The sequence below is a fragment of the Pseudorca crassidens genome, chromosome 7, assembly GCF_039906515.1.
Source record: "Pseudorca crassidens isolate mPseCra1 chromosome 7, mPseCra1.hap1, whole genome shotgun sequence".
In the NCBI taxonomy this organism is placed as follows: Eukaryota; Metazoa; Chordata; class Mammalia; order Artiodactyla; family Delphinidae; genus Pseudorca; species Pseudorca crassidens.
In genome coordinates this window covers 80,584,004-80,610,405 of record NC_090302.1, presented here as the reverse complement: position 1 = coordinate 80,610,405, position 26,402 = coordinate 80,584,004, and the positions used below count along the sequence as shown (strand labels likewise).

The following is a 26,402-nucleotide window of genomic DNA, read 5'->3' as shown; positions in this document are numbered from 1 at the left end:
ACACCCATTTATGATAAAAACTCTCCAGAAAGTGGGCATAGAGGGAACCTACCTCAACATAATTAAGGCCATATATGACAAACCCACAGCAAACATTCTCAATTGTAAAAAACTGGAAGCATTTCCTCTAAGACCAGGAACAAGACAAGAATGTCCACTCTTGCCACTATTATTCAACATAGTTTTAGAAGTCCTAGCCACGGCTATCAGAGAAGAAAAAGAAATAAAAGGAACACAAGAAGTAAAATTATCACTGTTTGTAGATGACATGATGTTATATGTGGAGAATCCTAAAGATGCCACCAGAAAACTACTAGAGCTAATCAATGAATTTGGCAAAGTTGCAAGATACAAAATTAATGTATAGAAATCTCTTGCATTCCTATACACTAACAACGAAAGATTAGAAAGAGAAATTAAGGAAACAATCCCATTCACCATTGCAACAAAAAGAATAAAATACCTAGGAATAACCCTACCTAAGGAGGTAAAAGCCCTGTACTCAGAAAACTATAAGACACTGATGGAAGAAATTAAAGATGACACAAACAGATGGAGAGATATACCATGTTCTTGGATTGGAAGAATCAATACTGTGAAAATGACTATACTACCCAAAGCAATCTACAGATTCAATGGAATCCCTATCAAATTACAAGTGGCATTTTTTACAGAGCTAGAACAAAAAATCTTAAAATTTGTATGGAGACACAAAAGACCCCAAATAGCCAAAGCAGTCTTGAGGGAAACAAACGGAGCTGGAGGAATCAGACTTCCTGACTTCAGACTATACTACAAAGCTACAGTAATCAAGACAATATAGTACTGGCACAAAAACAGAAATATAGATCAATGAAACAGGATAGAAAGCCCAGAGATAAACCCACACACCTATGGTCAACTAATCTATGACAAAGGAGACAAGAGTATACAATGGAGAAAAGAGAGTCTCTTCAATAAGTGGTGCTGGGAAATCTGGACAGCTACATGTAAAAGAATGAAATTAGAACACTCCCGTCATACACAAAAATAAACTCAAAATGGATTAGAGACCTAAATGTAAGACAGGGCCCTATAAAACTCTTAGAGGAAAATATAGGAAGAACACTCTTTGACATAAATCACAGCAAAATCTTTTTTTTTTTTTTTGTGGTACGCGGGTCTCTCACTGTTGTGGCCTCTCCCGTTGTGGAGCACAGGCTCCGGACACGCAGGCTCAGCGGCCATGGCTCACGGGCCCAGCCGCTCCGCGGCATGTGGGATCTTCCCGGACCGGGGCACGAACCTGTGTCCCCTGCATTGGCAGGCGGACTCTCAACCACTGCGCCACCAGGGAAGCCTGCAAGATCTTTTTTGATCCACCTCCTAGAGTAATGGAAATAAAAACAAAGATATACAAATGGGACCTAATGAAACTTAAAAGCTTTTGCAAAGCAAAGAAAACTACAAACAAGACAAAAACACAACTCTCAGAATGGGAGAAAATATTTGCAAATGAACCAACGGACAAAGGATTAATCTCCAAAATATATAAATAGCTCATGCAGCTCAATATTAAAAAACAAGCAACCCAATCCAAAAATGGGCAGAAGACGTAAATAGACATTTCTCCAAAGAAGACATACAGATGGCCAAGAAGCACATGAAAAGCTGCTCAACATCACTAATTATTAGAGAAATGCAAATCAAAACTACAATGAGGTATCACCTCACACCAGTTAGAATGGGCATCATCAGAAAATCTGCAAACAACAAAAGCTGGAGATGGTGTGGAGAAAAGAGAACCCTCTTGCACTGTTGGTGGGAATGTAAATTGATACAGCCACTATGGAGAACAGTATGGAGGTTCCTTAAGAAACTAAAACTAGAACTACCATATGACCCAGCAATCCCACTACTGGACATATACCTAGAGAAAACCATAATTCAAAAAGACACATGCACCCCAATATTCATTGCAGCACTATTTACAATAGCCAGGTCATGGAAGCAACCTAAATGCCCATCGACAGACGAATGGATAAAGAAGATGTGGTACATATATACAATGGAATATTACTCAGCCATAAAAAGGAACGAAATTGGGTCATTTGTAGAGACGTGGATGAATCTAGAGACTGTCATACAGAGTGAAGTAAGTCAGAAAGAGAAAAACAAATATGGTATATTAACGCATATATGTGGAACCTAGAAAAATGGTACAGATGAACTGGTTTGCAGGGGGGTGGTGGTGGTGGGATGAATTGGGAGATTGGGATTGATATATATACACTAATATGTATAAAATAGATAACTGATAAGAATCTGCTATATAAAAAAATAAATTAAATAAAATTCAAAAAAAAGAATCACATAGTCTGAGGACATGACATAAACTGATTAGAACCAATAGGTCCAAGTTGGCTGATGATTGACTTCCGCCAGACCCTGAGCACACTAAATGACACACCCACAGGCGCCATGACAGTTCCAAGGCCTACCATAAAGGTGAAAAAGTGGGCGGTGGCCCAATTTCTGGGAATCCCCACCCCTTTCCCAAAATAGCTGGCATACTCCTCCCACTCATTAGCCTATGAAATTACCCACCTCTATAAAAACTGACAAACCCATACCCTGGTGCTGCTCTCTCCTGAGATGGTCCACATTCTGTCTGTGGAGTGTGTTTCTCTCTAAATAAATACACTTCTTACCTATCACTTTGTCTTTGAATTCTTTCTGTAATGAGACCTTAAGAAACTGAGACAAGGTGTGTGATGTCCATTAAAAGACCATGAGTTCAAGTCCCAATCTGGGTTTTTGCTGGGTTCAAGTCCCAACCCATGGGTTCAAGTCCCAGTCTGAGTTACACAGTTTCAGTTTCTCTACTTGAGACACTCTTCACGTGGCTCACTCCCTCAGTTCATTCAGGTCTCTGTTCAGCTGTTATCTTATTATAGAGACCTTCCCCGACTGCCCATCCAAAATAGCACATTCCCTGACACTCTGACCCCAGTATCTGTTTATTATTTCTCCTAGTCCTTAAGACCTCACGTTTTGTTTTTCAATTAATTAATTTATTTATTAATTTATTTATTTTTGGCTGTGTTGGGTCTTCATTGCTGTGTGCGGGCTTTCTCTAGTTGTGGTGAACGGGGGCTACTCTTTGTTGTGGTGCGTGGGCTATTCATTGTGGTGGCTTTTCTTTGTTGCAGAGCATGGGCTCTAGGCGCGTGGGCTTCGGTGGTTGTGATACATGGGCTCAGTAGTTGCGGCTCATGGGCTCTAGAGAACAGGCTCAGTTGTGTGGCACACAGGCTTAGTTGCTCCATGGCATGTGGAATCGTCAAGGACCAGGGCTCGAACCCGTGTCCCCTGCATTGGCAGGCAGATTCTTAACCACTGCGCCACCAGGGAAGTCCCAAAACCTCACATTATATTATGTCTATTTACTGTCTTTTTCTTCGAACGGGTATGCTGGTAAAATGTTTAACAACTAGCTCTCTGAAAACTATTGAAACCGAGCGGGGCCCGGTGGGGCTTCCAGGCATGGAGGCCTTTTTGTCCCCCACTTCTTGTGGCCAAGACACCAGCCTCCATGACCTTCCCTGAGTTCCAAAGGGCAGATTCAAATGGTTGCTCATCAAGGGAGGAGTAGCCAAAAAACCACGCAAGCAAGATTAAAGGGATCAGAGAAGCTCATCAAGATTAGGAGACCAAGACGAGATTAAGGAGGGCAGGCCTTGCTCGCACTCTAATCTTGTCAGAGACCCCACCTTTGAACTATTGTTATAAACCCTCATCAAATCCTCCCGGGTTGAGACACATAGTTTTTCCGAGGCAGGAGCCCACTGTGCCCCCTTTTGCCTGGCAAAGTAATAAAGCTATCCTTCTCTACTTCACCCAAAACTCTGTCTCTGAGATTTGATTTGTCACCAGTGTACAGAAAGGCCAAGCTTTTGGTAACGGTATGAATGTGTTACAGAACACAGTTCACGAGCCTGACGGACAGCGAGGGCAAACATACCGAAACATCGGAGTTTGGAGCAGAAAAAGGTTTATTGCAGGGCCACGCTCAAACTCCCCAATGGTTTTTGTTTTTAATTTTTTTAACACCTTTATTAGAGTATAATTGCTTTACAATGGTGTGTTAGTTTCTGCTTTATAACAAAGTGAATCAGCTATAATCCCTAATGGTTTTTGGGGAAAGGTTTTTATAGGCAAAATTTGGGGTGAGGGCTGCAGGGTGTGTGACTTTCTTCCAGTTGGTTGGTGGTGAGGTAACAGGGCAGAGCTCCAGGAATCTTGTGCTCAGGGACCTTAGTTCTCACAAAATAACTCAAAGATATTGTTTTGTATATCCCCCCCCCCCCCTGCTTTATTTTTGGCCACACTGCGAGACATGTGGGATCCTAGTTCCCCAGCCAGGGATCGAACCCATGCCCCTTGCAGTGGAGGTCCCTATTTTGTATATTCCTTGAGGAGGAAACAGGACCCTACCCCAAGGCTGCACTAATGTTTCTTGACTGTTCCTCCCTTGTTTCTGCAACCCCTCCCTTCCCTGATTAGCAACTTTCTGAATCTGCCCTTTTAAACTTAGGGAAGGTCAAGGAAGCTTAATGAAGCCTTTTTCCTACAAACAAGAAATAGGGGACACAGTAAGGCTTTTGTATCCTGGAGGGCCCCACAGAGCCCTTCTCAGTTTCAAACGTATATATATACATACCTAATTTTTTTTTAATTTATTTCATTTTTGGCTGCATTGGGTCTTAGTTGCTGCATGAGGGCTTTTCTCTGGTTGCGGCGGGGGGGGAAGCGGGGTGCCACTCTTTGTTGCGGTGCGCGGGCTTCTCATTGCAGTGGCTTCTCTTGTTGCGGAGCATGAGCTCTAGGTGTGTGGGCTTCAGTAGTTGTGGCTCACGGGCTCAGTAGTTGTGGCTCACAGGCTCTAGAGTGCAGGCTCAGTAGTTGTGGTGCACGGGCTTAGCTGCTCCGCGGCATGCGGGATCTTCCCGGACCAGGGCTTGAACCCATGTCCCCTGCCTTGGCAGGCAGATTCGTAACCACTGTGCCCCAGGGAAGCCCTACATACCTAATTTTATTTATAAGTTTAGTGATACAAAGGATGTGTAAAACACAATTTACATATAACAAAATATAAATGCTCTTACTGTAAATTCCATATTCTCACAGAATGCTTTTGTTGCTATTTGACAAACTCTTGTATCCATGGCCAGTCTATCTTTGCAGCTAACAAGTGTAGTTCCAGCATAAAAATTGGCTGATATTTTTGTGTATAGAGTGTTGTCCAACACCACCAAGTAATTCTCCAGTTCTCAGGTGCACACAGACTGGGTACCCTCCATTGTAACTCAGTTCTGACACTATGTGTCAGATCTCACAGGTTAGGGGCTCAGTCCTACAGGACTGCCCTCAATTTAGATGCCAACTGTAAGCGCACATTGCACCTGGACTTCTGACCAACCGGCTGTAAACTAGAGGTTCCCATGACCCACTCCTTGGGTTCTTCATTTGTTAAAACAGGTCACAAATCTCAGGGAAATATTTACTTATGTTTACCAGTTTATTGTAAAGGATATTATAAAGGATACAGATGAGCAGCCAGATAAAGAGGTACACGGGTCAAGGTCCAGAAGGATCTTGAGAGCAAGAGTGGAATTGGGGTGTACCACCATCCAGTCCAGAAGCTCATCAAATCTTCCCTGAGTTCCGTGGGCGGGACTGAAAGTTCCAACTCTCTAATCACTGGGTCTTCCTGATAACCAGCTCCATCCTGAGGCTGTGTAGGGAACTCCTCCAGGTCATCCATTAGGATAACTCAGGTGGGAGAGAAAGGGCTTATTATGAATAACAAAAGACAGACAATCCTCCCACTGAGATAATTACAAAGATTTTAGGAGCTTTGTGCCAGGAACCAGGGGCCAAATACAGTTTGTCTTCCAGCCCTCTGTATCTGTGGGTTCACATCCACAGATTCAACCAAGGGAGGTTGGAAAATATTTTTTAAAAGTTCCACAAAGTTCCAAAAAGCAAAACTTGAATTTCTTGTGCACCAGAAACTCTTTACATAGCATTTACATTGTATTAGGTATTATAAGTAATCTAGATAATTTAAAGTATACGGGAGGGGGAATTCCCTGGCAGTCCAGTGGTTAGGACTCCGAGCTTTCATTGTCTAGGGTGTGGGTTCAACCCCTGGTCGGGGAACTAAGATCTTGCAAGCCCCTGGCACTGCCAAAAAAAAAAAAAAAACAGTATATGGGAGGACACGTGTATAGCTAGGTTAAATGCAAATACTATGCCATTTTATATAATATACTTGAACATCTGTGGATACATCCTCTCGGGGGTGGGGTGGGATCTTGGAACCAATCCCTCTGGATGCTAATGAAATAAAATTCATAATTAACGGCAAGACAAAAATATTTAAACATAAATTTTTTCTTTGCCCCTTTGGGCCTCCTCCCTCCCCTTTACTGTGTATTGTGCATCTGCATTAACCAGACCTCCTTAGGCGATAACATTCCTTTTTAATCTCATCAAGAGTCACAACTCATTAGGAGATAACCTTCCTTCTTAATCTTGCAAGGGGCCAACGTGACTCAGGAGCCACTTCTTTGTACCTGTAGATCTGGATTGTGTAAACTATCAATAATATGTCATTTGATGTAAACCCTTTGTCTCAAGAACTTCTATAATTGTACTTTGACCTCCAAGGGACAGAACAGCCCTCAAAGTTTCTGAAAAACTGTCTCCCAGGTTATAATCCTCAGGTTGGCTCTAGTAAAATTTTCCACTTTTTTTAGATTGACTATTGATTAATTTTTTCATCAACAATACCAAGGGACAACTGTATATTTCCTTAAAATTTTTGTTTCTAAATTTTATTGAGGTATAGTTGATGTACAATATTATGTGAGTTACAGTTGTACAATATAGTGATTCATAATTTTTAAAGATTATACTCCATTCATAGTTATTATAAAATATTGGCTATATTCCCTGTGTTGTACAATCCATCCTTGTAGCTTTTTTTTTTGGCCATGCCACTTTTGGCTTGCAGGATCTTAGTTTCCTGTAAAGGGATTGAACCCGGGCAGTGAAAACCCCAGGTCTTAACCATTGGACTACCAGGGAATTCCCCTGTAGCTTATTTTATTTATTTATTCATAATTTTTATTTATTTATTTATTGGGTTGCTTTGGGTCTTCATTGCTACGTGTGGGCTGTCTCTAGTTGCAGCGAGTAGGGGCTACTCTTTGTTGCAGTGCGTGGGCTTCTCATTGTGGTGGCTTCTCCTGTTGAGGAGCATGGGCCCTAGAGTGCACGGACTTCAGTACTTGTGGCATGAGGGCTCGGTAGTTGTGGCTTTTGGACTCTAGAGTGCAGGCTCAGTAGTCATGGTGCACGAGCTTAGTTGCTCCTCGGCATGTGGAATCTTCCCAGACCAGGGCTCGAACCTGTGTCCCCTGCACTGGCAGGCGGATTCTTAACCACTGCGCCACCAGGGAAGCCCCTGTAGCTTATTTTATACATAATAGTTTGTTTTGTTTTGTTTGTGGTACGCGGGCCTCTCACTGTTGTGGCCTCTCCCTTTGCGGAGCACAGGCTCTGGACGCGCAGGCTCAGCGGCCATGGCTCACGGACCTAGCCGCTCCACGGCATGTGGGATCTTCCCAGACCGCGGCACGAACCCGTGTCCCCTGCATCGGCAGGCGGACTCTCAACCACTGCGCCACCAGGGAAGCCCCCAAATTTCATTCTTTTATATGGCTGAGTAGTATTCCATTGTATATATACACCACATCTTCTTTATCCTTTCATCTGTTAATGTACACTTAGATTGCTTCCATATCTTGGCAATTGTAAATAGTGTTACTATGAACATTGGGGTGCATGTATATTTTTGAATTAGTGTTTTTGTTTTTTTCTAACATATACCCAGGAGCAGAATTGCGTTACATGTGTATACTTTTTTTTTTTGGCCACGACACCTGGCATGTGAGATCTTAGTTCCCTGACTAGGAATCAAACCCGTGCCCCGTGCAGTGGAAGCACAGAGTCCTAACCACTGGACCACCCAGGAATTCCCAACATGTGTATACTTCTTATCACACACTAAGTAAGAGGAAAGTGTAGGAATGTCTCTCATTCATCAGAGACGTGAGTAACTTACTTGCTGAATTGAACAATAGCTTTTTATTTATTTATTTGACAAATTTATTTATTTGTTTTAGTTGCCGGCACGTGGGATCTTTGTTGTGGTGCAAGGGCTTCTCTCTACTTGTGGCGTGTGGGCTCCAGAATGCGCGGGCTCAGTAGTTGCAGAGTGCGGGCTCTCTAGTTGTGGCATGCAGTTTTAGTTGCCCTGCGGCATGTGGGATCTTAGTTCCCCGGCCAAGGATCGAACCTGCTTCCTCTGCATTGGAAGGCGGATTTTTAACCACTGGGGAAGTCCCTGAATAATAGCTTTTGAATGGTGGAAAAATATTTATTTAATTTTTGTGGTATCCACAATGTAACAGCTATAGACACACTTTTAATATGCATTATTCATATTTTCTCCATCACTTTCTTAAGTCTAGACAATGACCGAAACTAGCCCTCATTTGTAGCATTTGCTGATTTCTGTGGGTAAATACTCCCACCATAGCCTATCTCAAGCTGCCAACAATGATGTCACTGAACATGAGTTAGGAAGAAATGCATAGTAGCACACCATTATGTAGTTCTTCCACCACACAGATACATTAGCATAGATAATAGTGAAATTATTAGAAGGCAATGAATTGGAATATTTATTATCTTTATTTTTATATAACTTATTTAACTTTAAGTTTATGTAATTTAATTTTTGAGGACTTGCAAAATTTCTGAAAATTTAGCAATTGACTCTCATGAGCCCACAGGAGCCAGCTCCAGCACACCCTGGTTTCCTTACTAGATTGTAAGCTCCATGAAAATAATACCTGGCACATAATATGTACTCAATAAATTCTTCTGGCATAAATGAATGAAAGTAATTTTAGTGTTATTTAGTTCCTTGCCACCTAAAGAACCTGATTAAATTAATTTGGGAGGGAAGTAAGAGGTGGGCACTATTTGAGCTGTTGTCAGACTCTCATGCCTTTTCTGAAGAAATCTGGGAGCAGGTTAGATAAAGGGGTAAATTGGTCAGGGAGGCCTGAAATCTCCAGACTGAGGATGAAGAGTGGGAATGTCCATAACATTATCAGTTCAGTCATCCTCCACATAACTTATTATTTTTATGAAACACATTTCTGGGCTTCCCTGGTGGCGCAGTGCTTGAGAGTCCGCCTGCCGATGCAGAGGACATGGGTTCCTGCCCCGGTCCGGGAAGATCCCACATGCCGCGGAGCGGCTAGGCCTGTGAGCCATGGCCGCTGAGGCTGCGCGTCCGGAGCCTGTGCTCCGCAACGGGAGAGGCCACAACGGTGAGAGGCCCGCGTACCGCAAAACAAACAAACAAACAAAAAAACAACACATTTCTGCTGAAATCCCTGCCATATCTTCCAGCCTTCAAGATAAAATTCTAAATTTTATCTAGGTCCTTCATGTTTCCAGCTTAATCACTATTACTGCATTCTATACCCCTCTATCCAGCCTCATGGGGCCATTTACCTTCCCCTGAACTTGCTCTGCACTGTCTTGTCTTCAGACGTTTGACCATGCTGGAGTCCCTTCCCTACCAGGAATGCCCCCCTACTCCTTTCTAACCCAGAGGCATCTCCATTTTTTCACATCCTGCTTGCATAGTTTCTCCTCTCTGAGGTCTTAGCTGGTACCCCATCCCCATCCCCTCTGGCATAATTAATTCTCTAGTATTTTCCTACACTGGAAGGATTTACATGGAGGAGATGTTGGTCAAGGATACAAACTTTCAGTTATAAGACAATAAGTTCTGAAGATCTAATGTACAGTATGGTGATTACAGTTAACAATACTGTCTTGTATACTTAAAGCTGCTATGAGAGTAGAGCTTTCATGTTCTCACCATAACAACACCACAAAAGAGGGAATTCCCTGGCAGGCCAGTGGTTAGGACTCTGCGCTTCCACTGCAGGGCACAGGTTTGATCCCTGGTCGGGGAACAAAGATCCCTCCTGCAGGCCACACAGTACCACCAAAACAAACAAACAAACAGAACCCCCACAAAATGGTAATAATGTAAGGTGAAGGACTTGTTATCTAACCCTATTGTGTAAACATTCAGCAACATATATGTGTATCAAATCATCACATTGTATATCTTAAATTTATACAATGTTATATGTCAGTTATATCTCATCAAAGCTGGAGAAAAAAAGAATTGACATATCTGTTTCCCTAATAGATTATGAAAGCCTTGAGGACAGAATCTGATTCATTGTCTCCCATTGTCCAATTTAGTCTCAGGCATTTATTTAGTAGGCAACAATAATTGTTCATCAAAGGGGCAGCCTAGGGAGAGGAAAGCATAACAGCTAATCTCTCTGGGCCTCAGATCCTCCTTTTTACAATAAGGATAATGTTTCCTTGCCTGCCAGGAAGCTGAAGGAGATGAGCTCACAAGTCATTTCCCAGATCCATGACCTAACGTCACAATTTCCCCTAGAGCAGAGCCCGGTATCAGAAATGTTGAGTAGCACTGTGGTTTTGTCCTTCACCCCAAAGACATTTGATCTTACTTTAAGAAGCCAACAGGTGTAGCCATTCTGTCCCTGCAAAAGGCCATACTGAGCTATCTTTGGCCCGGAACAAGGCCCAGGCTGCTGGGAGATTAGTGTTTGGCTGGCGGAATGTCAGGGAAAGTCTGGGCTGAACAGGTTATTAAGCCCCCGCCTTCCCCTGCCAGTGTGCTATGGGAGGTGCACTTTCTTCCACAGCCAGGCTGGGAATTTTCCTCATCCTTGTCAGAGCAGATTTCTCCTGGCGACTACCATGTGCATGTTCTTGGAAGCCCAATAGGAAAGTTTTGCTTAAGTTTACTCAGGAACTGAAAATTGACAGGCAAGTGAGTGCTGAGTGAAAATATTCTTTCTTTAGCGAGCACAGCTGCCCACCCTCAAGTTGGCAGAACTGGCACCATATCAGCAGAGGATCTGAGGGGGTGGCCTCCTCATCTAAAATATCCACCCCTCCACCTGTCATTCCACCATTAGATCTTAATTCCTCAGCGTCTCTAAGGAGGCTTTTCTGCTTCTAGAAACCCATTTGACATTCCAATTCCTCTGGAAAGTGCATTTTAGCTGGGATTAGTAATAGGAAGAAATAAATTCCTTAGCTTAGCATCAAGATACTATACAATCAGATGCTACTGACCTCTATAATTTTATCATCCACTACACTGACCCCCAAAGAACACTCCCTTTAGCCAAACTATTCTTTGAGCCTACCTTGCGTTTATTTCCCCCTCTGCCTGCTGTTCACACAATTTCCCCTGCCTGGAATATTCGGCAACCCACCTTCCCCTGTCTGTCTCTCTTCCTTTTCTTTTTCTTTCTTCTTTTTTTTAATGGCTGCGTCAGGTCTTAGTTGAGGCATGCGGGATCTTTCGTTGCGGCTCACAGGCTTCTCTCTAGTTGTGGCGTGCTGGTTTTCTCTCTCTAGTTGTGGCGAGTGGGCTCCAGAGTGCATGGGCTCTGTAGTTTGCAGCACGTGGGCTCTCTCATTGAAGTGCGCAAGCTCAGTAGTTGTGGCGCACGGGCTCCATTGCCCCACTGCATGTGGGATCTTAGTTCCTGCACCAGGGATTGAACCCGTGTCCCCTGTATTGGAAGGCGGATTCTTTACCACTGGACCACCAGGGAAGTCCCTCTCTTCCTTTTCTCAGTAGACATTTATTTATCACCTACTACAGTGAAGCACTGTGTCAGGTTTTTTGTTTTTAATTGTTCACAGAGCCCAGAGCAAAGCTAGGCACATAGCGGGCAAACAATAAACCCAAGGTCAAACTTGCCTTGTATTCTTTCCATCTCTAGAATTTGCTGAGTTATAATTTGGACATGCAGGTGGGTATGTATTGGTTTCTGCATCTCCTTTGTAAGCAAAACATAGAAGTGAAGGGCTCCCCTTGTGGCACAATGGTTAAGATTCCGCCTGCCAATGCAGGGGACACGGGTTTGAGCCCTGGTCCGGGAAGATCCCACATGCCATGGAGCAACTAAGCCTGTGTGCCACAACTACTGAGCCTGTGCTCTAGAGCCTGCAAGCCACAACTACTGAAGCCTGCACGCCTGGAGCCCGTGCTCTGCAATAAGAGAAGCCACCGCAATGAGAAGCCCTTGCACCGCAACGAAGAGTAGCCCCCGCTTGGTGCAACTAGAGAAAGCCCGCACACAGCAATGAAGACCCAACACAGCCAATAAATAAATAAATAAAATATATAAAAAAAAGTGAAAAACAGAATTTTAAAAGATAACCATTGAAAGTATCACTCTTCATTTAAAAAATACTGAGTATGCCTGCTATGAGCTAGAAATTCAGACATGAAAAGACATGCTCCCCTTGTCTCTAGAAGCTTACAGTCCCATGGGGAGGGGCAGGCAAAAACACTAATGATTTTGGAGAAAATAAAGCACTATGTTTGGAGTTAGGGAGACCTGGGTTTTAATCCTGACTCTGCAACTTGTTAGCAGTATGTTTTGAATTAACTCTTTCTGAGGAGTGATGATGATGATGATGATGATGGTACTTCAGAGTTGCTGTGGAAAAGTAAAGTAATTTCTATAAAACATCTTGCACTGGGCACTTCACATGGGCTCAATAAATATTCGTTTTCCTTCTTTTCTCTTTAAACCACAAGTATTTACAGAGTCACTCCTCTGAGTCTCATGAGGGCTAGACCATGAGGGAATTTAGAACAAGTACCAGCTGTGATTTTCTGCTAATTTATAGTCTGTTAGAGTAGCAAGATCCACACATATGAAGAGTTAATAATACTGTGAGACTGGATTAAGGAGGGCTGGGATTCCCTGGAGAGGTGGGCCTGGAGAGGAGGTGAGATCTACGTTGTGGAAGTGTAGGTATTGGGCGGATAGTGAAGGTAGGGAGTCATGAAGGTCTTGCGATGCAGGAGTGGAGGGGCTCCAATGGGTAGGAGAGATAAATAAAGTGGAGCAGGTAGTACGAACTGGACTGTGGAGGGCTTTGAGAAAAAGTCAGAGTTATTTTATGCTTATTTTCAAAGTACCGTGTTGATTTTTGAACAGAGTGTGTTCAAAAAAGTGTGTTTTAAAAATATAATTTCTCTATACATGTAAAACGTACTTAATCTATAAAGGATGGATATACAATTGTCTTTGAAGGAGACATTTATGCATTAAGTGAGGTCTCTGACCTTGAGGACCAATGAAGGTTGGGTACAAGGTGTGTGTGGGGTGTCCTATTCTTTTTTTTTTTTTTTTTTATTCAAACAGGGTGTCCTGTTCTTCATCAGACAGTAATGGTCCTAGGTCTTTCTACTTCCCCAACTATGCAATTACCAGAATGAAAACAAATCTCTTCCAAGGGGAAGGAAGGCAATTCTTTGCCAGTCCATATTCTTCCTGCTTAGTAGTGCTCTAACATCCCATGTGTACTAGTTTGTTAGGCCTGCTCTAGGACAGTACCGTAGACTGGGTGATTTAAACAACAGAACTCTCACAGTTCAGGAGAAGTCCAAGATCAAGGTGTTGGCAGCATTGTTTTTTGTTTTTTTTCCTGAGACTTCTCTCCTTGGCTTACAGATGGCTATCTTCTCCCTTTATCTTCACATGGTCTTTCCTCTCTCACTAATGTTCTTATAAGGACCTAAGTCATATTGGATTACTGCTCACCCCAGTGACCTCATTTAACCTTAATTACCTCTTTAAAGAAACTGTCTCCAAATACAGTCACATTCGGTAGTACTACTAGTGGTTAGGACTTCAGCATATGAATTTGAAGGAGACATAATTCAGCCTGTAACGCCACCCTAGAAATTCAGTCTTCTCTTGTAAGTTATTATATTCATATTTATATATCTTGGAGTCCTCTCTTAAAGCATACAGCTTTCAATATCCCAGCTCTAAATGCTTTGTTCAAACTTTTTTTTTTTTTTTTTTGGCTGCGCTGCGGGGCATGAGGGATCTTAGTCCTTAGTTTTCTTAGTTCCCTGACCAGGGATCAAACCCGCACCCCTTGCAGTGGAAGCGTGGAGTCTTAAACACTGGATTGCCAGGGAAGTCCCTGTTTAAACATTTTTTAAATCATAAAAGACTTGAGTATTAAAGGTAATTTGAAAATACAGAAGTGAAAATGAGAAAATATTAGCTACAATCCCATTATCTAAACATGGTCCATATTAATATTCTTTTGATGTATTTTTATAGCTTTTCCTATGCACAGTGTTCTTACATAGTTACATTCACTCAGCAGATTTGGTTCTGGCTTTTTATACCTAGCAGTATATAGCCAGCATTTCCCCATGTCCTGGCATGTTCTTTGTAAATGTTATTTATAAAGACTGCATAGTGTGGGATCTAGTAAGAATGCCATAATTTACTTAACCATTCCTCTACAGTCAGACGTGGAAGATGCTTCCAATTTTTTGCTGTTATAAATAAAGCTGTGAGAAACGTTTTTTTCCGCATAACAATTTTTCCATATTTAAAATTATTTCCTTAGGGCAGAGTACCAGAATTGCTTTGGATGAAGGAGTTTTAATATAACTTTTTGCTTTCCAAAGGGTTTATGCCAACATATATTTCTATTAGGCAAATAAGAGAGTGCCTCTTTTATGAAACACTGATTAGCATTAAGTAACACCATTATTTTCACTCTTTATTAATTTGGTAGGCAAAATGCATATTATTGTTATAACTTTCAACTTAAAGAATTGTGAGTCAAACATCTTCCCATATGTTTGTTGATGGGCTCTATTCCCTCTTTTAGGAATTGTTGGTATGCTTTGTCCTATTATCTACAGAAATTTCAGGTTCTCAATTTGTATGAGCTTTTTTTAAAAAAATATATTTACCTATTAATTTATTTGTTGCACTCGGTCTTAGTTGCGGCAGGCAGGTGCCTTAGTCACGGCTCCAGGGCTCCTTAGTTGCGGCAGGTGGGCTCCTTAGTTGTGGCATGTGAACTCTTAGTTGCAGCATGCATGTGGGATCTAGTTCCCTGACCAGGGATTGAACCCAGGCCCCCCCCTGCATTGGGAGTGCAGAGTCTTATCCACTGCGCCACCAGGGAAGTCCCTGTACGTGGTTGGTTGGTTGTTTGTTTGCGGTACGCAGGCCTCTCACTGTTGTGGCCTTTCCCGTTGCAGAGCACAGGCTCCGGACGCGCAGGCTCAGTGGCCATGGCTCACGGGCCTAGCCGCTCCACGGCATGTGGGATCTTCCTGGACCGGGGCACAAACCTGTGTCCCCTGCATCGGCAGGCGGACTCTCAACTACTGTGCCACCAGGGAAGCCCATGTACGAGGTTTTTTAATGGTAAAAATATTAGACATTCAAAAATTTGTTTCCTCCATCTATTATCTTTTTTCTAATGTTACATAAAGAACTTTTCTATTTAAGAGTTGTTTTATCTGTTGATTGCTTCCTTTCTGCTTCTCCATGGCTTGAATATTTATTTCTGTTTCCTTCAAGCGTTTCTATTTTATTTATTTATTTAAATTAAAATTTTAAAATTTATTTATTTTATTTTGGCTACACTGCGTCTTCGTTGCGGTGTGTGGGCTTCTCTAGTTGCAGTGTGCAGGCTCTCTAGTTGTGGCGTGTGGGCTTAGTTGCCCCATGGCATGTGGGATTTTAGTTCCCTAACCAGGGATCAAACCCATGTACCCTGCATTGGAAGGTGGATGCTCAACCACTGGACCACCAGGGAAGTCCCAAGGTTTCTATTTTAAAAATATGACAGTTCTTGTTCACTAAATCAGGCTGTTTTTTTTGACTAAACCAAGCTGAGTGGCGGCCTGGTTTAGTGGAAAGAGCAGGCTTTGAAGTCATAGTTTAGAATACTGGGTCTGCTATTTAAGGTGTCCTCTCCTCTCTGTTCTTTAAAATCTGAATATCTACCTTGAATATTTGTAATTGGGATAAAAATAAGATGGACATATATATAGCACTGTGCCTGAAGACAATAAATATTTACCGCCTTATCTTTAAACCATTTTGGTACAGAGTGCAGTGTAGCTCTAAATCTTTCCCCCAGATTGGTAATAAATTGTCTCACTACTTACTTTTTTTTTTAAATATTTATTTATTTATTTGGCTGCGCCGGGTCTCAGTTGCCCCAGGCAGGATCTTCGTTGCCGCATGGGGGATCCTTTTTTTTTTTTTTTAGTTGTGGCATGCAGACTTCTTAGTTGTGGCATGAATGCAGGATCTAGTTCCCCAACCAGGGATCGAACCCAGGCCCCCTGCACTGGAGCTCGGAGTCTTACCCACTGGACCACAAGGGAAGTCCCATCTCACTACTTACTGTTTTTTTCTTTTTATTTATTTAGTTTTGGCCGCATTGGGTCTTCATTGCTGCGCGTGGGCTTTCTCTAGTTGCAGTGAACGGGGGCTACTCTTAATTGTGGTGCACGGGTTTCTCATTACGGTGGCTTCTCTTGTTGCAGAGCACGGGCTCTACGCGCGCAGGCTTCAGTAGTTGTGGCACGCAGGCTCAGTAGTCGTGGTTTATGGGCTCTAGAGCACAGGCTCAGTAGTTGTGGCACACGGGCTTAGTTGCTCTGCGGCATGTGGGATCTTCCCGGACCAGGGCTCGAACCCGTGTTCCCTGCATTGGCAGGCGGATTCTTAACCACTGTGCCACCAGGGAAGTCCGTTCCTTACAATTCTTATGGTCCAATTATTTTCTGAGGACTTTCATAGGCAGTGTCTTGTATGAACCTGACAATGCATTATAAAGTAAGCAGAATTTAGCTCCTTTATATAGATGAAGAAACAAGTTTAGAAAGGACAAGTTATTAATTAGTAGAGTTAGGAAGGAACTGGACTTTTAATTTTATTTATTTATTTATTTATTTTTGGCTGTGTTGGGTCTTCGTTTCTGTGCGAGGGCTTTCTCTAGCAGCGGAGAGCGGGGCCACTCTTCATCGCGGTGCGCAGGCCTCTCACTGTCGCGGCCTCTCTTGTTGCAGAGCATAAACTCCAGACGCACAGGCTCAGTAGTGTGGCTCACGGGCCTAGTTGCTCCGCGGCATGTGGGACCTTCCCAGACCAGGGCTGGAACCCGTGTCCTCTTAATTGGCAGGCAGATTCTCAACCACTGCGCCACCAGGGAAGCCCAGGAACTGGGTTTAAAGAAACAAGGCACAACAGTGTTACCAGGGAGTCTTTTTGGCTATTCCACACAGGTCTCACACAGACTCATTCACACATTAACTGTTTGTTTACTACTTTCAAAGGTCAGCATGCCCACACAGTTTAGCTGGCTCTGGGCATAAACATACCTCAGAAACTGACGGTATATTGTAAATTGTCATTGTCACTGTACTAATTTTCAGCCAAACAAACAGCATATGGTCCTCTGGTTAATAACACATTCACATCTCTTGTGGAAAAATCTTCATGAGAGGCCAAATTTTAATCAGAAGGTTGTTGGTGACATGGAAATTTCAGGGTATCTTTATGACTAATAGGCATGGAGCCCCCATTTCTATCTGCCAAATGCAGAGATCTGCCAAAGGGACCAAAATATTCCATGTGCCGGTCAGGTCACCCTTTTCCCTGCATGGTGTACATTTTTGCTTAAGGTTTTTTTTTTTTTTAAAGATTCTATATAGACCATTCTTTCCGAGTTATCACATTCTTCATGCAGGGTATACTGTATTTGATTATGACCATTTATTTTACTGTAAGTGAGTAGATTAGGTTTGAATTGTGATTAGCTTTATCTAGGTTGTGACAATTCTTTGGAATTTATACACTTTGATTCTACCTTCCTAAATGTCAGCCACCTATTACTGACTTTTTCTGAAATGGGCCTCATTTAAAAATGACTGATTTCACTCACCTACCTTAGGTACAGACTTGAAAATAAAAAACCCAGGCTTCTGAGAATTTCTCCAGTGTATTTTCCATCACATTAAAATGCTCTCACTTCAGTCCAGCCAAGAGCAATTAAACAAAAACTAGTGAAAGGGATGGTGATGTTCTTTGCAGTTACAGGATGTGAAATTAGTTTCAGAGTCGATGTCTCAGTCAGGCTGGGTAGAACAGGGTGGTAGTAATATCCCTTAGGAGAGATTATTTTGAGAGGATAGTTCTATTGCATCCAGGTGGTAATAACTTTATTCAGTGAGGTTTTAGGACTTTGACGCCCTTATTTTTCCCACTGATCCTAGGTCTTAGGTAGGACTTCCTCCTTGATGAATGATAATTTAGTGAAAGCACCCAGTGCAGTAAGCCTGGAATAGAAAGACAGATTAAAAAAATATTTATTTAGGTCTGTGTTAGGTTTTCGTTGCTGTGCGTGGGCTTTCTCTAGATGTGGTGAGCAGAGGCTACTCTTTGTTGGGGTACACGGGCTTCTCATTTGCGGTGGCTTCTCTTGTTGCAGAGCATGGGCTCTAGGCGCGTGGGCTTCAGTAGTTGTGGCATCAGTAGTTGTGGCACACAGGCTTAGTTGCTCTGCGGCATGTGGGATCTTCTCGGACCAGGGATTGAACCCGTGTCCCCTGCATTGGCAGGCAGATTCTTAACCACTGCCCCACCAGGGAAGCCAGACAGATGTTTTAAAATATATTAACGAGAGGAAATTGAGGTCTGGAGAGGTAACATAGCATGTACAAGCTAACACATGGTCTCTGGTCTCTCTCTTTTTAAAATAAATTTATTTATTTTTGGCTGCGTTGGGTCTTCGTTGTTGCGTGCAGGCTTTCTCTAGCTGTGGTGAGAGGGGCCTACTCTTCCTTGCGGTGAACGTGCTTCTCATTGCGTGACGTCTTTTGTTGCGGAGCACGGGCTCTAGGCATGCGGGTTTCAGTAGTTGTGGCACTTGTGCTCGGTAGTTGTGGCTCGTGGGCTCTAGAGTGCAGGCTCAGTAGTTGTGGTGCACGGGTTTAGTTGCTCCGCGGCACGTGGGATCTTCCTGAACCAGGGATTGAACCTGTGTCCCCTGCATTGGCAGGTGGATTCTTAACCACTGTGCCACCAGGGAAGTCCCTGGTCTCTCTTTTCTTAAAAGTTAATCTTTAATTAAAACACCAGTACTACTCCGTGTAGAAAATTAAAACATTATAGATTTGACTAGCACCCTCAATCACAACCCTCTTTCCCACTTCTCAGATACAGCTGTTATCAGGTTTGTATACATCCTTTTGGAAGTGTTTTCTTATGCTCTTTTCATCAAGTCTTTGCTTCTCAAGGGTAATTTTCATCTTAGACTCTCCCACACCTTTCGGTAGGGCAGGAATACAAAAAGGAGAAAGACTGAATTGACCAGACAAAATCCTAGCTTACTGTCAAAAGAGAGATAAGATACATCTACACATGAATGGTCATGATAATAAGTTGTTTGTTAAGGGCACAGCCTGAGCATTCTTTGATCAATGCAGATGAATAACAAAGGCTTCCCCTGTAATGAGCAGGACATTAAGGTTTCAAGTGTTTTTCATCAAGTAATTTAATCTGTAACTAGTCTATTATTGAAACTAGCAAGTTAGTAATTAGCATAGTGCCCTACACAAAGATCACTCACTATATGCTAACTCCCTTCTCACCTTTACTTAGACATGTTGTGCCCAAAGGATGCATACAGGGTGTGAAAATAATTACTAATACTTACTGAAGGTTTATTCTGTGCCAAAGTGGTAGTTCACGTAATCTCATTTAATTTCACAAGCAGGTGAAGTGGTGTTATCACAAAGAAAAGCTCGAATTGAGGTAAGGCCTGGTGGACTCCAAAGTTCGTGTGTCTAACCAGTCTCAGATACTGCCTTTGAGGATCAAATAGGCCAGTAAATGAGAAAATACTTTAAACTCTAAAATACTATGCTACAATTATAAACCATTATCTTCTTTTTATGCCTAATTCCTGGAGTTAAAACAGGTGAGGTCATTTTGCAAGGCGGGTTATTCATTGTTTGGAGATAGAAAACCTGGTTTGGGTCTCTTCAGCCAGCAAACCGAATGATTTCCCTACGCTTAAAACCGGGACAATCCCTTCCTCAAAGAGTTGATTCTGTGATTTAATAACAGTGGTTGTATAAACGACCGACAACGAGTGGGCTTTCAATAAATGTGTTTTCAGGCATAAGGGGCTTGGGGGTGCAGAATTCGAGCCCACATTCAACAGGGCCGACGCTGCGAGGCTCCTCCCGCCCAGTGGAGGTGCTGCTTGAAGCCAGGCGGGTGCCGCGGCAACCTTCGCGGGCCGTTGGCATTTTCCCGCGCAGGAGGGCGGGGCGGAGCGTGGGCCCGGCAACGTGGTAGCGGAACCCCACGCCCCCGCCGGGACTACATCTCCCAGTAGGAACCACGCTCAGCCACCTGGCGGTGTCCACGGTTATTAGTCTCAGATGCTAACCCTGTCCACTTTCCGTCTCGGCCTTCCGTCGGTCCGAAGTCACAGGCGCACCATCTACGAACACGGGAGGGAAAGGATGTGGTGGTGGGTGCCTTTGCTGTGCAGCAGGTTGGGAGTCGTGGCCCCCTCGCACAACGTTTGGGAGGCTAGGGTCGTCTTGAGTGGTTGAACTATATCACGTGACGGGGGGAAAGCGGCCGCAGGGGAGTGACCTGCGGTGCCTTGAGAGGTCATCACAGAGCGACAACGCTGCTCTTGTGGGCATCCTGGATGCTGTGGGTAGTACGTCCCTGATAACTCCGAGTATGAGAAACTCCGTTAAATCTCCCTTGTTGGCTCCATCCGCGTACCTCCCCGCCCCACCTCGGAGCTGTTGGCCTCGCCTGGTGGGCGTCGGGGGCGGCTAAAGGAAGCGACGCGCTCTGTGGGCGGGCTGATGAGCCGCCGCAGCGAGCTAAGTGCAGCGGCCCCTCCTTCGCGCGTGACGTGGAGGTCACGTGACAGGTCGGACCGCCTCTGCCGCCGCCGCCGCTTTGTAAGAGGCACATTGGCAGGTAACGAACGGCGGCGGCGGCGGTGGGTCCCGAGTTCAGCGAGAGCAGCTGCGGTAATTGCCACCCTCTCTCTCTCTCTCTCCTTTCCCGTTCCAGGTCGCTGAGCGCTGCAGCTTGCGCTTCGTAGTCCTGGGTTCAGCTCTTCTTTCTTCCAGACTCCTTCATACTGCCCCAGCGCCCACCGTGAGGTCTGGCCGAACTTCCCTCGCCGGCTTCGTGCGTCCTCAGTTTGCCCAGGCCTGGGTGCTGTCCTTCCTCTCCCCCACGGGTTGTCCTGTGCTCCTTCCTGCCTACCCGGATCCTTGGCGGCCCGGCTCCACCCAGCCCCAGGGGGCGCCTACCCCTCCCCCGCGTCGGGTTTCTGCCCTGGAGGGTGTGGTTTTCTCTCCCACCGTTGTCCCTCCCTGCCTGTCCGCTCGCGCTCCCGCGCCACGCTGTCGCTGACCACCTTTCCGCTTTCACGCCTGTCTCTAGTCCTGGGACTGGACATCTCAGAGCCCAACTTCTACACTCTCTAGCCTTTCCCGGCTACCCGGAGGCAAAGTTCAGTTCTGTTTCTCCTCATTCTGGAAGGCTTTGGTGTCGGACACTTGGGACTCAGTTTTCCTCCTCAGTCCTAGTTTCTGTAGTCTGGCTGTGTCACAGTTGTTCTTTAGCGTAGGTTTGAGAGGGGCTTTGTAATTAAAGCGCTCTCTTTTATAACATTATTCCAAATGTTATTTTTTAATTGGTGCATTGCATCTCAGTTTTCTTTGCCGTGGAATCGCTTTCCCACTCTGCTTTCCCACCTTTTCCCCTGGATTTTCAGTCTAATTAGTTGTCCAGGCATTTCAGGTGCCATCACTAAACTCACCACTCTGGTCTTCGTTTATCCTTGTTCTCTCTAGGAGTTGATTCCATCATTATTCCTGTTATTTCCTGTTTGACATAGCCCTGTAGTTTACTTCCACCTCTGTTGGATATTGTTTCTACTTGTATCCGAGGTGTCTCCACCAGTATATAGGCTTACTTTCTTCTGCTCTTCTGTGCCCTAACAATTGAGAGCTGAGGTCTCCATAAGATATCCAAAGATCATCTTTTATTTGAAGGGCATATAATTCACTTTTCGGGTGAACCCAGTTATTTTATATTTTCTCTTCGATTATGATAGTAATTTTTTAAACCAAGGGGTATGTCAGTAGTTAGTGTGTTCCTCACTTTTCATCATGAATTGTACATTCGTAATTTTTAGTGTCAGTTTGTCTAACAAAAGTGGAAGGAAGGTGAACATAATACCTAAGCTCTCCTATATCCTGGGGATTGGGCGACTCGGGTGGTGTCTGTCTCAGGAAAGGGAATAAATTCCACTCTCCGGAGATGGTAGGGTCTTCCAGTGCACCAGCGTCTCTTACCTACCTGCAGAGCCCCTTGGTTAGGGCTATCCTCCCATTGCTGTGGAGCCTTCATTTATCATTAGGCAGAAGTGATTAGTTCTCCCCACACTACGTTTCTGCTCGCTTGCAATGTGTTCCTCCTGGTTTTTCCTCCTTAAGGCTAGTTCACATGTGTAGTGAGATTTTTCCCCCGCCCCTGTCCTCTTGCTTCCCACAGCTCTGATTTTCTCCACCTGCTTCCTTGTTGTTTCTGACCTTAGATAATTAAAACGATTGAGAGAAGGCAGGTTTTTGTTGTGATTGAAATATGACTGGAAGTGGTGCCATGGGAATGAGGCCATGGGAAAGGGTTGTGGTAGTTGCCCCTCCTGCCTATTTCCTGCTGCTCTGGTTTCCTCTGGCCTCTCTCTTTAAATGTGGGAGGGACCAGCAGTAGTCACATGGAGCTGCCTTTAGAACCAGGCTGAAACAACAGTTAACACCTCTGCTTCCCTTTCCTCGTTAACTGGTGCAGCCTGTGCAGTGCTCACTAGGAGTGTCTCTTGGTATTAGCCTGAGTGACTTTTATTGTTTGGTGAGAAATGGTAGGAGAACATGGAGGAGAATGGGTTTATTTCAGTATCTGTGTTTTGATGGGAACTGGTTGCTCTCTCTACTCTCTTTGAGTATAAACTACACATAGAGAGTATAAATCAGTCTTGAAGGTTTGAACTGGTCTGAAGTGAAGCCTTTACTTTTGAAGTGTTGATTCCTCAGTCCTTTTTTTTTTTAATGACAACTTAACTGTTAAGATTTTGTTGTTGTTGTTATAAGACACTTTTTTTGGGGGGGGTAAGTGTATTATAAAGGATTAATGCCTGCTCAAAAGAAATGGTCTGCATGAATTCACAGACTGTGAAGTTCCTTTGCTTTTAAACAAATCTATCTTGTGAGGCAACCGGTAAGTCAGCAATTATCAGTTAGCTCTTAGTTGTTAATTTGAGTATATGGAGTGTCCTTTAAAAGCTAAATAGTGTGGCACTGTCGTGTTGACTGGTGAGATGGTGGATCTCTGATAGAGCTTAGAAGCAGCTGTTTTCTCTTTTTTCCCCCCAAAAGGAGAGTGGAGATATAACTTGAAGTAAGGCAAAGACAGGAAATATCACTTGGAAGCCTGTGGTAGGTTTTGAAATATTTTTGATCCAACTATCAAATAAGTGTTTAGGGATGGAGTCCTTTTTCTTTTTTAAGTCCAAAGACCAAATTAGTTGGGTTTGTTTTGACAATTATAATGCAAACTTTGTATGCTGAAATTTCCTATTCTTTTTTTTAAAAATGTATTTTATTTTTTGGCCATGTTGCGCAGCATGTGGGATCTTAGTTCCCACACCAGGGATCAAACCTGCACCCCCTGCTGTGGAAGCGCAGAGTCTTAACCACTGGACCGCCAGGGAAGTCCCCCTCCTACCTTTTGTTTGTTTGTTTGTTTTCTTGACAGTGTTTCTTTCAAAGATGTGCCTCCTGTGCTTTTTTAAAGAAAGTTATTTTAGTTTTTTTTAAAAAAATATTTATTTATTTTTGTCTGCGTTGGGTCTTCGTTGCTGCAGCGGGCTTTCTCTAGTTGTGGTGAGCAGGGGCTACTCTTTGTTGTGGTGAGCAGGCTTCTTATTGTGGTGGCTTCTCTTGTTGTGGAGCACGGGCTTTAGGCGAGTGGGCTCTAGAGTGCAGCCTCAGTAGTTGTGGCACACAGGCTTAGTTGCTTTGCGGCATGTGGGATCTTCCCGGACCAGGGCTCGAACCTGTGTCCCCTGCATTGGCAGGCGGATTCTTAACCACTGCACCACCAGGGAAGTCCCATTATTTTAGTTGTGAAAATTCTTGGCCTAGGTATTGAAGAACAGGTTCGTGAATTTCTGGCTGACATGGCATGTGTACTACAGTGAGTTTCAATTTTCAGAAAACTCATTTTCATACTGGAGTTACGAGCTCAATTAAATTGGAACCCAGTTAACTATTTGGAATTAATTTATGAAACAGGGCTTGGACTAAGGAATAGGTGTTTCATTTTAGACTAGGCAATGCTCTACTTTTAAAGATTGTTAGGAATGTATTGCTTGTTTTTCTTCGTTTGGAACTCTAAAAATAAAAGAACATATATTTGATTAGGTCAGAAATTTCATTATGAGAATATTTTCAAGGATTTGTAGACTAGAGAATTTCATTTGGATTTAGACCTGTTGCTGTAACTTTGTTTCTTGTGTTATAATTAACTTTTTAAGTAAGATGTCACATAGGAACTTACTCATTTAAAATTATGTTGTACATACACAAGCCAGTAATACTTTATTTGGCCGTGTCACAGCCTGTGGGATCTTAGTTCCCCGATCGGGGATCGAACACGTGCCTTCTGCAGTGGAAGTGTGAAATCCTAACCACTGGACTGCCAGGGAATTCCCCCCAAAATACTTCAGTGCTTTAATATTTACTCAAAAATTTTTACCTGTCTTAATCTTCTCATCAAATCAGTCCTAGATATACCTAAGAAGACTTTTGGAAGCTCAGAGTTGCTTCTCTTTATTAATGTCTTTCTCTCTGTGCCTTCTTTAATTCTTTCCATTCCCATCCTCCTTTCTGTTTTCCTCTTATTTCTCTCTTTCCCTTGTTTTCTCTTTCTCTCTCTTTTTTTTTTGTTGCCTTCTTCTGTTCCTTCACCCCCCTACAAAAACACTCAAGTCTCAAGTGAGGAGGTTGTATTCCTTCTGACTTTCTTTGCCACCATAACATGCTGCTTCCCAAGCAAGCAGATGAAAACCTGAAATACCTTTGCAATCTCATGGGCTTGGGGAAGGTGTATAGTGCTGCCTGTATTGTGCATGTCTATGCAGCTGGAATGTGTGCTCTTTGAAGGGTGGGATTTTTCATTTGATAATAATATAATGTTTGTCATTGTCAGATCATAAGCAAGGGAATAAGTGGGCTTAAAAAATACAAGTTTAACTGAAATAGGGTCTGGGAAACAAGTGACTGGCTTTAGGATTGATTGACAAGCCTCACTTTAAGTTGTTTTCTATACCAAACCAGTTCCTCTCCCTCTCTTTTTTCAAGTTAATTTACAAATTTCCATTTTAAAGTTGGTTTTTGAGTCAGGCTGGCTGGCACTATTTTACATAAGAAAATACGTTTTAGAAAATTTGAAAAAAAAAGACTTAAAATGGTTTTAACATTTTAGTATAAATCCTTTTTTTCCCTACGTGAAGTATATACCTTTTAAAAAATGAGATTGTACTTTGCATACTTACTGATTTTTTATTGAAAAATATAGAATACACACCAAAGGAGGTATATGAGGTAGAAAAACACGTGTAGAGTTTTCAAAAACTAGTTAAATGACCAACCAAGAAATGGAACATTAATGCTACCTAAAATCTCCATCTCCTAGATGTTACTTTTTCTCTTTCCCAGGGGTTATCATTACCCTATATTTTGACCTTATTATTTTTTAAAATAATGTTTACTTGGTATGTATCCATAAACAATATATAGTTTAGTATTTCCCGTTTTCAATCTTGATCTAAATGGGATTGTATGATTTTCTGATACTTCTTTTGTATGTTTTAGATTCATCCACATTGATTCTTACAACTCTCCATCATTTTCAGTAGTGTGGTATTCCATTGTAAGGATATGCCACATCTTGTTCTATTGTGATGGATGTTCGTTTCATTTCCAGTTTTTTGCAATTACAAATTATACTCGTTCCCCTTGTGAACATTTGCACCCTACCTCAAAACAAGTATAGTAAACTAATTTGCTGAGACTATGTATAACTGAGAGTGGAATTTTTGGGTTGTGTGTGGGGTGTGTGTAACTTCACTAGGTAATCCCAAACTATTTTCCATAGTATTGTACAGTCGTTCTTAATTAGGCACCACATTTGAACCACAGAACACAGAAAGTTGAGTGACTATTTTCTCAGTTCTCTTGAGGATGT

General features: G+C 43.1%; 1 protein-coding gene across 4 annotated transcripts in view; it reads left to right on the top strand.

Moving 5' to 3' along the window:
- The first annotated feature begins 21,002 nt into the window (after nt 1-21,002).
- The window catches only part of UBAP2 (ubiquitin associated protein 2), a 125,123-nt gene continuing 119,723 nt past the window's right edge, over nt 21,003-26,402 (top strand). For 2 of the 4 annotated variants that reach the window (XM_067744615.1, XM_067744612.1), the window contains exon 1: nt 21,005-21,059. The gene's annotated coding sequence lies outside the window, so the exon portion shown is untranslated. Of the gene's footprint in view, nt 21,060-26,402 lie in introns of all 4 variants that reach the window. The other 2 variants (XM_067744611.1, XM_067744614.1) reach the window with 2 other exon arrangements.